Genomic DNA, 12,698 nt, shown 5'->3' with positions numbered 1-12,698 from the left:
AACTCTGCCCAACCTTCAGTTTCTATTTTTCATTGTCTTGTCTGCAGGTGATACAAATTATTCCCAAGAACATTAGCCAGGGATAGTTTATCTGCATTTTTTCAACTTTTGATTGTGGAAGAGGTGCAAGAAATATGTGGATGTTCCTTCTATCCAGTTCCATGAAGTGGCTTTAATCACCAGGCGATTCACATTTAGCCATGGTTCAAGAACTGTATTATGTATTTTACTCTTTAGTTTTGCAAGATTTGAAACATGTAGGAGGGCAATTAGATTTTCCTGGATATCAAGATAAAATGCTAGTGGATGTTTTAAATCATCACAAATTTATTATTTTAATGTATGTTTTGTATTGGAGTGCTTCCCTGTTTCTTGAATTGTTATGAAATATTGGTAATAATCTTGGGAAGATCACCTGCTTATTTCATGTTGAATTTTTAACCATAGAAGCAATGCCATTGAAGCCAGATGGTTTCTTATGGTGAAGGTATTGGTCATTCCAGTTTGCTATTATCGTCCCTCCTAGAGTGAATTGTCCACTCTGCATTGTGTACTGAAATATTATAAATGATTTAGGGATCTTTAGTGAGGGAAGAAAATATCTATGACATGCTTTTTGTAAGATTTCCCGCATTGTTGCTTTAAAAGTATTTGTGGATTGGCCCAAATGCTGAATCCACTTTGATATGCAAGTGGTGTGGTTCAAATGATGTTAATTTTGAAATATGTAGACCTTGATCAACTAACTTTTGGCTTTGATTGGCATTTCCTCAAAGAAGTCAAAGTGATAAATCAGTCAGGTTTATTGTCCTATGCACAAGTTTGTGTATGCACAGATGCAATGAGAAACTTCCTAGCGGCACATTGCATAAATAACCAGCAATCACATACAAAACATACATTGAACATAAATTATACAATAATTTTTTACATGAAAATACAATTAGAACAAAAAAAACGAAGTCCATTTTAGTGCAAAGTGGTCTTAGTGCAGTTAAACTGTAGTGATGAGGGTTGTGCCAGTGGGATCAAGAATCGAATGGTTGACGGAAAGTTACTGGTTTTGAACCTGATGGTGTATTTTAGGCTTCTGTAAATCTGCTTGAAGGCAGCTGTGAAAAGATGGCACGGCCTGGGTGGTGTGAATCTCTAATGATAGATGTTGCAGTGGAGGGGAGGGATGTGACTGTGATGTACTGAGTAGAGTCCTCTACTCTCTACATTCCATTGCCATATCTGACCAGTCAGGGTGCTTTCAACAGCACATCTGTAGAAGTTTGTTAGAATGTTCAATGACAAGTCAAGCCTCCTTAACCTCACTAGTGCACTTTCCTTATGGTTGAATCTATCTATTAGACCCAGGATGGATCATCCAATATGTTGATGCCAAGTAATTTAAAGCTGCTGACTCTCTCCACCATTGATCCCCAAAAGTAGTCATTCAGAGTGTTATCAATAGGATTGCAGGTTATTGGACTGATGCGTGGATAATCTTTAATAACACCCAGATGCCCTGACTAAGGAATACCTTAATCAAAATCACTGAAGCAGATTATTTGGTAATTACTTCATTGTTATTGGAGGTTCTTGCAAGTTGATTCCTATATTAACCCAATGAATATATACTTAAAATAACCTAGTTGGCTTTTAACTGCTTTGAGGTGAATAATCTCTTCTCGGGCTTCCAGCCTGGTACAGGTATTATCTATAACTGACATTTCCATGACAAACTCTGCCATCTTTATCAGGGATGATACCTGGGCACGTCTAGTCCGGTGGTATTCATATCCCTGTTGCCCATCCCTCCTGATTGGTTAGTCCTCATCCAATCAGGTTTCTGCTCTCCCACCTTATTTACAATCGAATTCTAGTTCTTCAGGATATTTATCATTTTCTGTGAGTGAGAATCTGTATGTCATTAGGTTCTTTTATATAGTTGCACAATAGCACCTCTTTCACCCCAGACGGTTGAAGAAGTTTGGTATGGGCCCCCAATTCCTAAGGACTTTCTACAGGAGCACAATTGAGAGCATCCTGACTGGCTGCATCACTGCCTGGTTTGGGAACTGTACTTCCCTCAACCACAGACTCTGCAGAGAGTGGTGGAGACAGCCCAGCGCATCTGTAGGTGTAAACTTCCCACTATTCAGGACATTTACAGAGATAGGTGTGCAAAAAGAGCCTGAAGGATCATTGGGGACCCGAATCACCCCAATGACAAACTGTTCCATCTGTGGGAAATGGTACCGCAGCTTAAAAGCCAGGACAAACAGGCTCTGGGACAGCTTCTTCCACCAGGCCATCAGACTGATTAATTCAGGCTGATACATATGTATTTCTGTGCTATATTGTCTGTCCTGCTGCACATACTACATATTACAAATTGCTATGATTTTCACATTGCACATTCAGACAGAGACGTAATGAAGAGTTTTATTCCTCATATATGTGAAGGATGTAAGTAATAAAATCAATTCAATTCATTTGAAAACCCCTGCTCACAGCAAGCCATCTACACTCACAGAATGCACTTTAATCACGAATGATTCAATAAAACCATCAGATAGAGGACAAGAATTAGGCCATCTGGCCTATTGAGTCTACTCTACCATTCAATCATGGGGATTTTTTTTCCAACACTATTCTCCTTCCTTCCCCATATAGCCCTTAACCCCTTTACCTTATCAATCTCTATCTCAGGGTTGTAACATACCAAAAAAATACTTTGATAATAAAATTTAATTTGAACTTTAAATACCCAATAATTTGGCCACCACAGACATTTGTGGCAGATACACCATTTTCTGGTTGAAGTAATTCCTCCTCATCTCAGTTTTAAAGGGATATTCCTTTAGTCTGATGCTATGTCATTGGATGCTGGACTCTGCTACTAATGGAAACATACTCTCCACATCCAGGCCTTCGAAATTCAGTCGGTATTCAGTGAGATTCCCCTGATTCTTCTGAACTCCATCATCCACAGGCTCCGAGAAATCAAACACTCATTATACGTCAAACCTTTCATTCCTGGGATAATTCTTGTCAATCTTCTCTGGACCCTCTCCAGGGTCAGCACGCCGTCCCTTTATGCAGAACCCAAAATTGCTTTCCATATTTGAAATGTCTTATAAAGCCTCAGCAGAACATTTATGCTTTTGTATTCCAGTCCTCTCAAAATGAATGCTTATATTGTAATTGCTTTCTTTAATCTCTCCCATTTCACACACATCTGCTCTCACCCCATCCTCCCGCCACACCACTCGGGATAGGGTTCCCCTCATCCTCACCTACCACCCCACCAGCCTCCAACATATAATTCTCCATAACTTCCACCACCTCCAACAGGATCCCATCACCAAGCACATCTTTCCCTCCTCGCCCACCCCCCTTTCTGCTTTCCGCAGGGATCGCTCCCTACGCGACTCCCTTGTCCATTCATCCCCCCATCCCTTCCCACTGATCTCCCTCCCAGCATTTACCCTTGTAAACGGAACAAGTGCTACACCTGCCCTTACACTTCCTCCCTCACCACCATTCAGAGCCCCAGACAGTCCTTCCAGGTGAGGCGACACTTCACCTGTGAATCAGCTGGTGTGGTATACTGCGTCCGGTGCTCCTGGTGTGGCCCTTTATATATTGGTGAGACCCGACGCAGACCGGGAGACCGTTTCGCTGAAAACCTACGCTCTGTCTGCCAGAGAAAGCAGGATCTCTCAGTGGCCACACATTTTAATTCCATGTCCCATTCCCATTCTGATATGTCTATCCATGACCTCCTCTACTGTCAAGATGAAGCCATACCCAGGATGGAGGAACAACACCTGATATTCCGTCTGGGTATCCTCCAACCTGATAGCGTGAACATTGATTTCTCTAACTTCCATTAATGCCCCTCCCCTTCTTACCCCATCCCTTATTTATTTATTATTCACCCCCTTCTTTTTTGACTCTCCTTTTTTTTCTCTCTCTGCCCCTCTCACAATCACTCTGCCAGTTCTCCATCTTCCTCTGGTGCTCCCCTCCCCCTTTCTTTCTCCCTAGGCCTCCCGTCTCACGATCCTTTCCCTTCTCCAGCTGTGTATCCCTTTTGCCAATCACCTTTCCAGCTCTTAGCTTTATCCCTCCCCCTCCTCCTATCATTTCGGATCTCCCCCTCTGATGCACCATCAATAACTCTCAGAGACGGGAGGCGAACGATGGGCTTTTATTAGCAGCAAAAGAGACCACAACATCTTGGAGACTGAGGGAGGAGCAGTGCCTCCAATTGCCTTTATACAGGGGTCTGTGGGAGGAGCCACAGGAGCAGTCAGCAGAGGGGCGTGTCCAGACAGGTATACATAGTTTACCACACCCTCCTACTTTAATATCTCTTACTATCTTTTCTTTCAGTTAGTCCTGACGAACGGTCTCGGCCCTAAACGTCGACTGTACTTCTTCCTATAGACGCTGCCTGGCCTGCTGCGTTCCACCAGCATTTTGTGTGTGTTGCTTGAATTTCCAGCATCTGCAGATTTGCTCGTGTTTGCTTCCTTTAATACTAGCTTAACTTGCAAGTTAACCTCTAAAAAATCTTGCACTAGGACTCCCAAGTCTTTGTACCACTGATTTCTGAATTTTCTCCCCAGTTTGAAAAATGTCTTCTTATCAAAGTACATAACTCTACGATTCCATGCACTATTGCATCTGCCATGTTTTAGCTCACTCTCTCAGGCTTTCCAAGTCTTTCTGTAGACTACGATCACTACAACACCATCTGTTCTCCTTCCTACCTTGGTATCACCTCAAAACTCCATCACAATGTCATCACTTCTGTCATCCAGACTCCAAGCTCCTGGAATGAAATCCCCAACCTGAAGCTGTCTCTTTCCTTCCCAACAAGAAGCAAAACCCCCTCACTCTGTCCAGCCTAACCTCCACTAACTGGCCGCTTACTCCTTCCCAGAGGGAGGGCCACCGCTGCTCTCTTCAGAGCCACTCCCAAACGCTGACTCGCTCCCTCTTTCCTCTCAGCCCCCACCCTCGCCTTGCACCAAAACACTGCCACCTTGCCCAGAATTTTAAACATTTTACAGAAAATCAAGGGAATTCTTAGCCTCCCCCCACCCCCCGTCTCAATGCAGCCAGATGGGGGCAGATTATTACCTCCCAGTGCTCCCAGTACAGAACAACCAACCCAGATGTCATAGACTGGCATTTTAACACCCTACTGCCTCCCTTGCCAGTGGGGAATACCTCACACAGGCACTGCAGAAGGTGACAGGTATTGTGCTCAGTAAATAATAGGATGGCAGATACTCAGCAATGTAAACAAGTCATTAAGCCAAGAGATCATTGAATTAATGTTATATTTAGAGTATAATTAGCTGAGACTTTCAAATGTCTCGTTATCTGATTATACAGCAGTTGCTTGGATATGTTGGAAGGGTGAAACATATTTTGAATCACTTTGACTGGTGGGGAGCATGGATTCAGCTGTTGAAGTATTTTTCTGTAACTACTGATAGATGGATGTCCAGTTGCAATGCATGGAACCCCTTCACGGTCTCTGATGCCTTCAGAAGTCTCTGTCTATTGAAGCTGAAAGCCCTCTTCAGCATGCAACCAGCACAACAAAATACTTTTAGTGATCTAAGATGGAGGAAACCTTGTCAAATGTGGAGGAATTAGTATCCCTGTTCCAACTGACAAGAAGAACCACTACTTATGTTAATATAAAACAATTGTTTCGGCATACTCTAATGACTTCATAATGTGTGATTTTAATAGTTGGAGCCAATGACATTTGTTTATGCTGGCCCAATTATTTTCTCTTTAACACTGCTTCCATTGATAATGATATTTTGCCTGGGCTTTTCATTTAATATCCCACCACCCACTGACAAGAAGCCAAGTTTACCCTAGCTTTGCTTTCTGTCAAAGCTGGAAGGATATTTTAAAAACTTTTATATAGCTTGAACATTATATTACATATGAAACTAATAAAATTGCTGCAAAATATTAAAACATAACTACATAAACATTTAAAAATAAAACAGAATTAACAAAAAGCACATTAAGAGACTAAACAAAATTAAGAACATAAACATATTATAATAACAGTTAAATTACATAACTTTTAATATCCAGGCTGAGATTTCTCAAATGAATGGAAGTTGCAAATCTATCCAGTATCAAAGGTGAATTTCCCACTAAAATGCTGTAGAATTGCAGCAAGAATGGCTTCATGCTGAACCCCATATGGAATAGTGCATTACCCATGCTTAAAGTGGGTCTGTATTTGTCCCAGCCTTACCCGACAACATGGATCAGTCCTTTAGGTAAAAATAATAATGCTCTTAACTTTTATGTCATAGTTTCTGCTAAACAAAAGAATTTATGTGTGTAATAAGAATGTAAGAAATGGAAGCAAAATTAGACCATTCAGCCCCTTGAACCTACTCCACAATTAAGCAAATCCATAGTTGATCTCCAAAGATTGAAAATACATCTATTATCAAAGTATACAACCCTGAGATTTGTGTTCCCACAGACAGCCATGAAACAAAGGAAACCCTGGAACCCGTTCAATGAAATACATCAAGCCCCCCCCCCAACCACACTCAAAAAAAAAACAAATCGAGCAAGTGCGAACAAAGAAAACGAGCGAGAAACACAGAATATAAAACGTGATGTTGAAAGAGTCCAAGCATATTCAGTTCATTTTAACCTTGCTCTGTCATTCATTATCTGCAGGATGACCCAATCAAAACCACCCAAAATAACAACGATAAAAGGAGCAACCAGAAGCTAGAAAGACATGATAACGTGTACTATGTGTCCGGTCTATAAACCACATCGATTAAACCTCACTCAAGACCCAGGACTCCAGCAAGATTGAACGAGAGGGAGAGAAAGACGATTCAAGTGCAGCGACCTTCTGCTGTGAGCAGTGAGAAAGAGGGAGCAAGAGACCATCACATGCAGACTCCTTCCTCCAGCAGCAGTGAGAGAGAGGCTGGTAGGCAGCACTGAACACTTGCTCTCCTTCTGCTCGCACCTTGATAATTTCAAACTTCCTTGGTGCTTTAATAGGCAAGATCACTGAGAAATGGAATCGATCATGGACCCTGTCTCTAGGCTTCTTGGCCTCGAGGCCGCAAGCTTCAACTGAAACCTCAACAGACACCCCCTTGGAGACAACAAAGCGCCAGATGGCTCATTTGACCTATTAACACACAACCAAAATGTAGATTGCAGGCTCCAATGGTGGCAGTATCACATTTGAAAGTAAAAGGGATATAAAAGAAGATGTCGTAGTTTTGGGAACCACCTGGAGATTGTCCCCCTTGGTTGCATTGTTTGCTAGTGCCATCTTCCATGTCAATGCCATTTCCCTCACCTATTCCATACTCACCGATTCCATTAATTTCTGAAAATATATTTGTCTCTGTTTTTAATGCAGTCATTGATTGAATTTCCGTGGTTCCTATCAATAAAGAATTCCAAAGATTCACCACTGTCTGAATGAAAAAATGCTCACTTCAGTTCCTAAAAATCTTCTTCTTCTTGTGCCCTTCACTCCTGGTGGAGTCGTCGGGGCGCCGTCATGCCAAGCTTTGCACCAGTCTTTTCCATCTGTCACGGTTGTGTGCCAGGGCCTGGGTCACCGTAAGTGTTTTCCCTGTCCATTCCTTAATGTTGTCTGTCCATCTTTTCCTCTGTCTGCCTCTCCTTCTTTTCTCCTCCACAGTTCTTTGTAGAATGGTCTTTGCAAGGCCACTGGATCTTGTTACATGGCCTAAAAATGTCTAATCCTAATTTGGAGACTGTTGCACTGAACTCTAAGCTCCTTAGCTAGGGAAAACATCATCCCCATAGCTTCCTTGTTGAGCTTCCTAAAAATGCTGCATACATCAATCACTCGCATTGTTTTAAAGTCTAGAAAATTGAATACTAGTCCACAATTTTTTTTTTTGTTAAGGAGACCAAATTTGTACAAAAAGTCCAGGTGTGGTCTTGCTATATATGACTTTAGTAAGTACGTCTTTATCCTTGTATTTGTATTCACGCACTGTAACAACCAGCATGTCATTTGCATTCCAACTTGCCTGCATGTTAGCTCTCAGAGTTTATAACACTCTGGTTCCTTTTAACCACGACCTCTTCCCAGTTACTCATTGTTTAAAAACTGATTCTGAATTCCTGTTTTTCCACATAAACAGTTAATCTTGCATTTTTCCAAATAACTTTTCAGCTATCATGTTGTTGCTCTTTTACTTAACTTGCCTAAACCTCCTTGAGGCCTTTTCACAACTTCATTAGCAAATTTTAGAATGTTATGTTTGTTCCCATTGGCCAAATTGTCAATATAGAACATGAATCATATCTGAACATGAATTGTGAATTTTGTTGAATCATCTTGTGTTCTTGAAGCATTGTATCAATTTTGTGTGTCTCTGCTCTATAATAGTAGTGCAGAGAAACTTATACTGTAAACAGTCCTACTATTCTACTTCCCAGATTGACCGAAGTTATGTGGAAGTATTTTTGAAACATAAGGATGGATTATGATACTTTTAATTTGGGAACCCGGCTGAAATGGTCTAATAATATGCTACTTTCAAATACAATTATTTTACAGCATCTTTAACATTGTAAAAGCTCCCAGGAGGCTTTACAAAAACATAATATGACAAAAATTGAAATGAAGCCAAGGGAGATATTGGGATATAATTAAACCTTTATTCAAAAGAAGTAGGGTTTATACAGGATTTTATGTACAAGGGTAGGTAGGAAGACAGATTTATGGAAAGAATTCTGAAACTCAGTGGGTGAAATATTAAGTGAAAGATTTCTAACTTTTAAATCATAATGAGGGTGAATAGAGAGGCAATCTGTTAATGTGAAGGTGCTAAAGTCTGTAAGCAAGGAAGAAAAAAGTAATCATTCGGAGAAGCTTAACGCAGTCTATTCAACATAGTTTTAATGAAAGTAAAATTGTGATTTTGCAAATATGCTAGAATCCCAAGGACATTACAAGCAGAATCAATAGAGAACAACTTAATCTGTGGCATATTTGGATTTCAGAAAACATTTATTATGGTGCCACAAGAGAGGTTGATGCATTGCATTGGGAAAATAGTTATCAGCTAGAAGAAAGAGGGTTGGAATAAATACTTCTTTTACAGACTGGAAATAGATATTTAATAATGTGTTCTGATGGCATGAACATTGACTTCTCTAACTTCCGTTAATGCCCCTCCTCCCCTTCTTACCCCATCCCTGACATATTTAGTTGTTTGCCTGTTCTCCATCTCCCTCTGGTGCTTCCCCCCCTTTCTTTCTCCCGAGGCCTCCCGTCCCATGATCCTTTCCCTTCTCCAGCTCTGTATCACTTTCACCAATCACCTTTCCAGCTTTTAGTTTCATCCCACCCCCTCCGGTCTTCTCCTATCATTTCGCATTTCCCCTTCCCACACTACTTTCAAATCTCTTACTATCTTTCCTTTCAGTTAGTTCTGACGAAGGGTCTCGGCCCGAAATGTCGACAGTGCTTCTCCCTATAGATGCTGCCTGGCCTGCTGTGTTCCACCAGCATTTTGTGTGTGTGTTGTTTGAATTTCTAGCATCTGCTGATTTCCTCATATGTGTTCTAATGACCAATTCTACATCCTCTTTAATTCTTTACCATCTATATTAATGACACGGAAGAACGAACGGAGAGCTATAATGCATTCAAGTTTACCATTGACACAAAAAAACAGGTGAGAGGACACACTGCGCAGTCGATATTTGGACTCGGCAATGGTATATAGAAAAAAAGTGAAAGCTAGACAAATAGGGTTTAATGTGGGAAAATGTGAGGCCATGTACTTTAGTAAGCAGAATCTAAAGACAGATTATTATTTAAACTGTCAACTGCTGAGAAAGCAGATAATTCTAGGCATTTGCTACATGAAGTACAAACGTTAGCATAAATGTGTAGCAAGTAATTAAGAAGACAAATGGCATATTAGTCATTTTTCTAAGGGATTAGGATTTAAGGCCCAGAGAAGTATTGCTGCTATTGTACAGGATACTGACGAGGCTGCACCTTGATTAATCTATACTGTTTTCTTTTTCTCAAGCCCATCACCCCTACTGGGGCATAGGCTTCCATCACAACAGTCCTCTCTCCTCAGCCTTCTTGGGACTTATATTGGCGTTTCTGTAGCTCTGGGTTTTTATGGGATGGCATTACTAGCCCCATGCCCAACCCTTGCCCTTCTGCAGCCAGGCTTGGGACCATCCATGGCCAAACCCTATACTGATTTGATCATTTTATTTATAAAAAAGACTCTAGGAATTCTGGTTGTCCATGAAAAAAAATTGCTAAGCTGATTTCTGAGTAAGTGTGGTCCTTTCAAAAACTGCCGGAAGAGGTTAGATTTCAATTCTTTGAACTTTTATAGAATTAAGGATATTCTTACTAAAACCTATTATTTTGTAAGTGGGCATTTTTGGGTAGGGGTTGAGATGTTTTCACTATTGGGAGAGTCTGGAAAAAGACAATTTAGTTACAATGATAAAGAGGTAGTCACTTAGAAGGAACATCTTTCTGAAGAGGGTGGTGAATCTGGAAAATTCTCTACCCTGGAGGCAGAGATCATAAGGGTCCTTACATGGGAAGTTGATGCATTTCAGAAAGATCAGGTAGTTGAGGGCCATTTAGATTTTGCCCAGGAACAGATCAGCTGAGATGGTATCGCTTAGGAACTGCAGCCCTAAAGGCACAGGGTGGCCATTACTCCTGCTCCCGTTGTGTGATGGTACTGGACTCAAATGAGGAAGGTGCAGTTTTAGATCTTAAATATGAGAACATAGGAAATAGCTAGTAAGCATTGAAACTATCATGCCTGAAGGTGGTAAAAGTGACAATAGATTTTCTACAGCAGATAGATTGCGGCAAGACATGGTGGGGCAAAGCAACTGAACTGGAGTGCGCCTTCTCTGGGATGCAGAGGATATGGAGCTGGAATCTCAGTTCAGGGAAATCTGGTTTGTGACAGAGGCTAAAATAGCTACAAATTTGATTATCTTATTGTTTGATTGGGTTAATATTTGGCTCATTAAAATCTGGGTATCAGACACCATTTTGCCTTCACTCACTGTGAATAACCATTATTACTTATAATGGTGACAAAAACTAAGTTTACAAATAAGGCGATGTGAGTTCATGAAAACAGTTCAAAGGCAATTTACAATGACCTGCAAGTTTCCTTTTATTTCAGAAAATGTGTGGTCTTACTCTGTATTGTTACAAACATTAAGCCTATAACTATTGATTCGTTAACCAACTGGATTTAAAAAGTAGCCTGTGAAAACTAAGTTGATTGCTGGAAAAAAAGTATTTCCATCATTCAAAAAGAATTGCCGTGCCATTTTTTTCGTGTGAAAAGCAGATTTGACCTATCTGCATGCAAAGCAGATCCTCTGTGTCCTCTATCGATGCGGATAAAGGAAGTGTGAGCCCAGCAGCTGCTCCTGACTGACTCTGCGTGTCTGAAGTGAAACTGCTTTGTCCGGAGATCTGGGTATTTATTCTGCAAACTCCTGGGCACGATATTTTCTGCGCAAACACATACACAAGAGCTACCGGAAATTATAGAAGTCACTAAGCCAAAATGAATCCTTGCGCAAAGTGCACGAAAGAATGAGTAATATTTAGATAGGACAGGGTGGCGTGCAGTAGATCAGGGGAAAGCAAGGCGTACACGCACTGCCGAGTACATGCAGAGCTCTTCGTGTACGCTTGTGAGACTTTTATTAACTTGGTAATTTTGTTATTTGTGCCAATAACCTACGGATATTGAAATCATTGGATTCTAACAGACCCCTATGCACGCAAATAGGAAATGAACTCGGGGACGAGCGTCACTGTGGTGTTAAGAAGAGCTCCGGCGTATTACGTTGCGGCCACCGTGACTCCCCTGCAGGAACCCCGAAGACGTGCAGAAATGACTCCGTACAGACACGCCACATTTCCCGGGAAGGAATTGATCGTGTCTTTAACATCTCGCCTCTCAATTTAAGCAAGTCAGATGGCGGCTAAACGCCGGGCTCAACTGAAAAACTTCGCACGCTATTGCATTTAATGTCGTGACAACGCTCTGAGAACTGTAGTTTAAAATAACCGCAGGCCACCAGTGAACGAAGGGAGTCACGCAGCGCTTGTAATGCAGTCAGCGGGGCGGAGGCAGGAAACAGCTCTGACCGAACCACTGCAGGTGCTCACTGCGTGCAAGGGCAGCGCTTGCACACATTAATGTACGACTTGGGAGTTGTTCCATGCGCATTAGCATTGATCACAGCTCCCAATTGGAAACTTAAAAGCACTTTTACAGCAGATTTACAGCTTGTATCAGATAACATCACATACAAGTTAAAAATACAGACCTTTCAAGATATTGCTTGTAATGTAAAACAACACACCCAAACAATTTAGAGAATGAACTTTTAACGAGCCGCGCCGTGTTTTTGCGTGACACGATGTTGTCAATTATATCAATGAAAAATAAAATGAGGGCTGGCTACCAGATGAGTCGTGATGAAGGGTCCTGGCCCAAAACGTTGACTGTTTACCTTTTTCCATAGATGCTGCCTGATCTGCTGGGTTCCTCCAGCGTTTTGTGTGATATCTGACACTGTGCCGTAGTAAAAACAACACTTAACGATACCAG

This window comes from Hypanus sabinus, chromosome 2 (assembly GCF_030144855.1).
Source record: "Hypanus sabinus isolate sHypSab1 chromosome 2, sHypSab1.hap1, whole genome shotgun sequence".
NCBI classification, from domain to species: domain Eukaryota; kingdom Metazoa; phylum Chordata; class Chondrichthyes; order Myliobatiformes; family Dasyatidae; genus Hypanus; species Hypanus sabinus.
Note: the sequence above shows the minus strand (reverse complement) of the source record.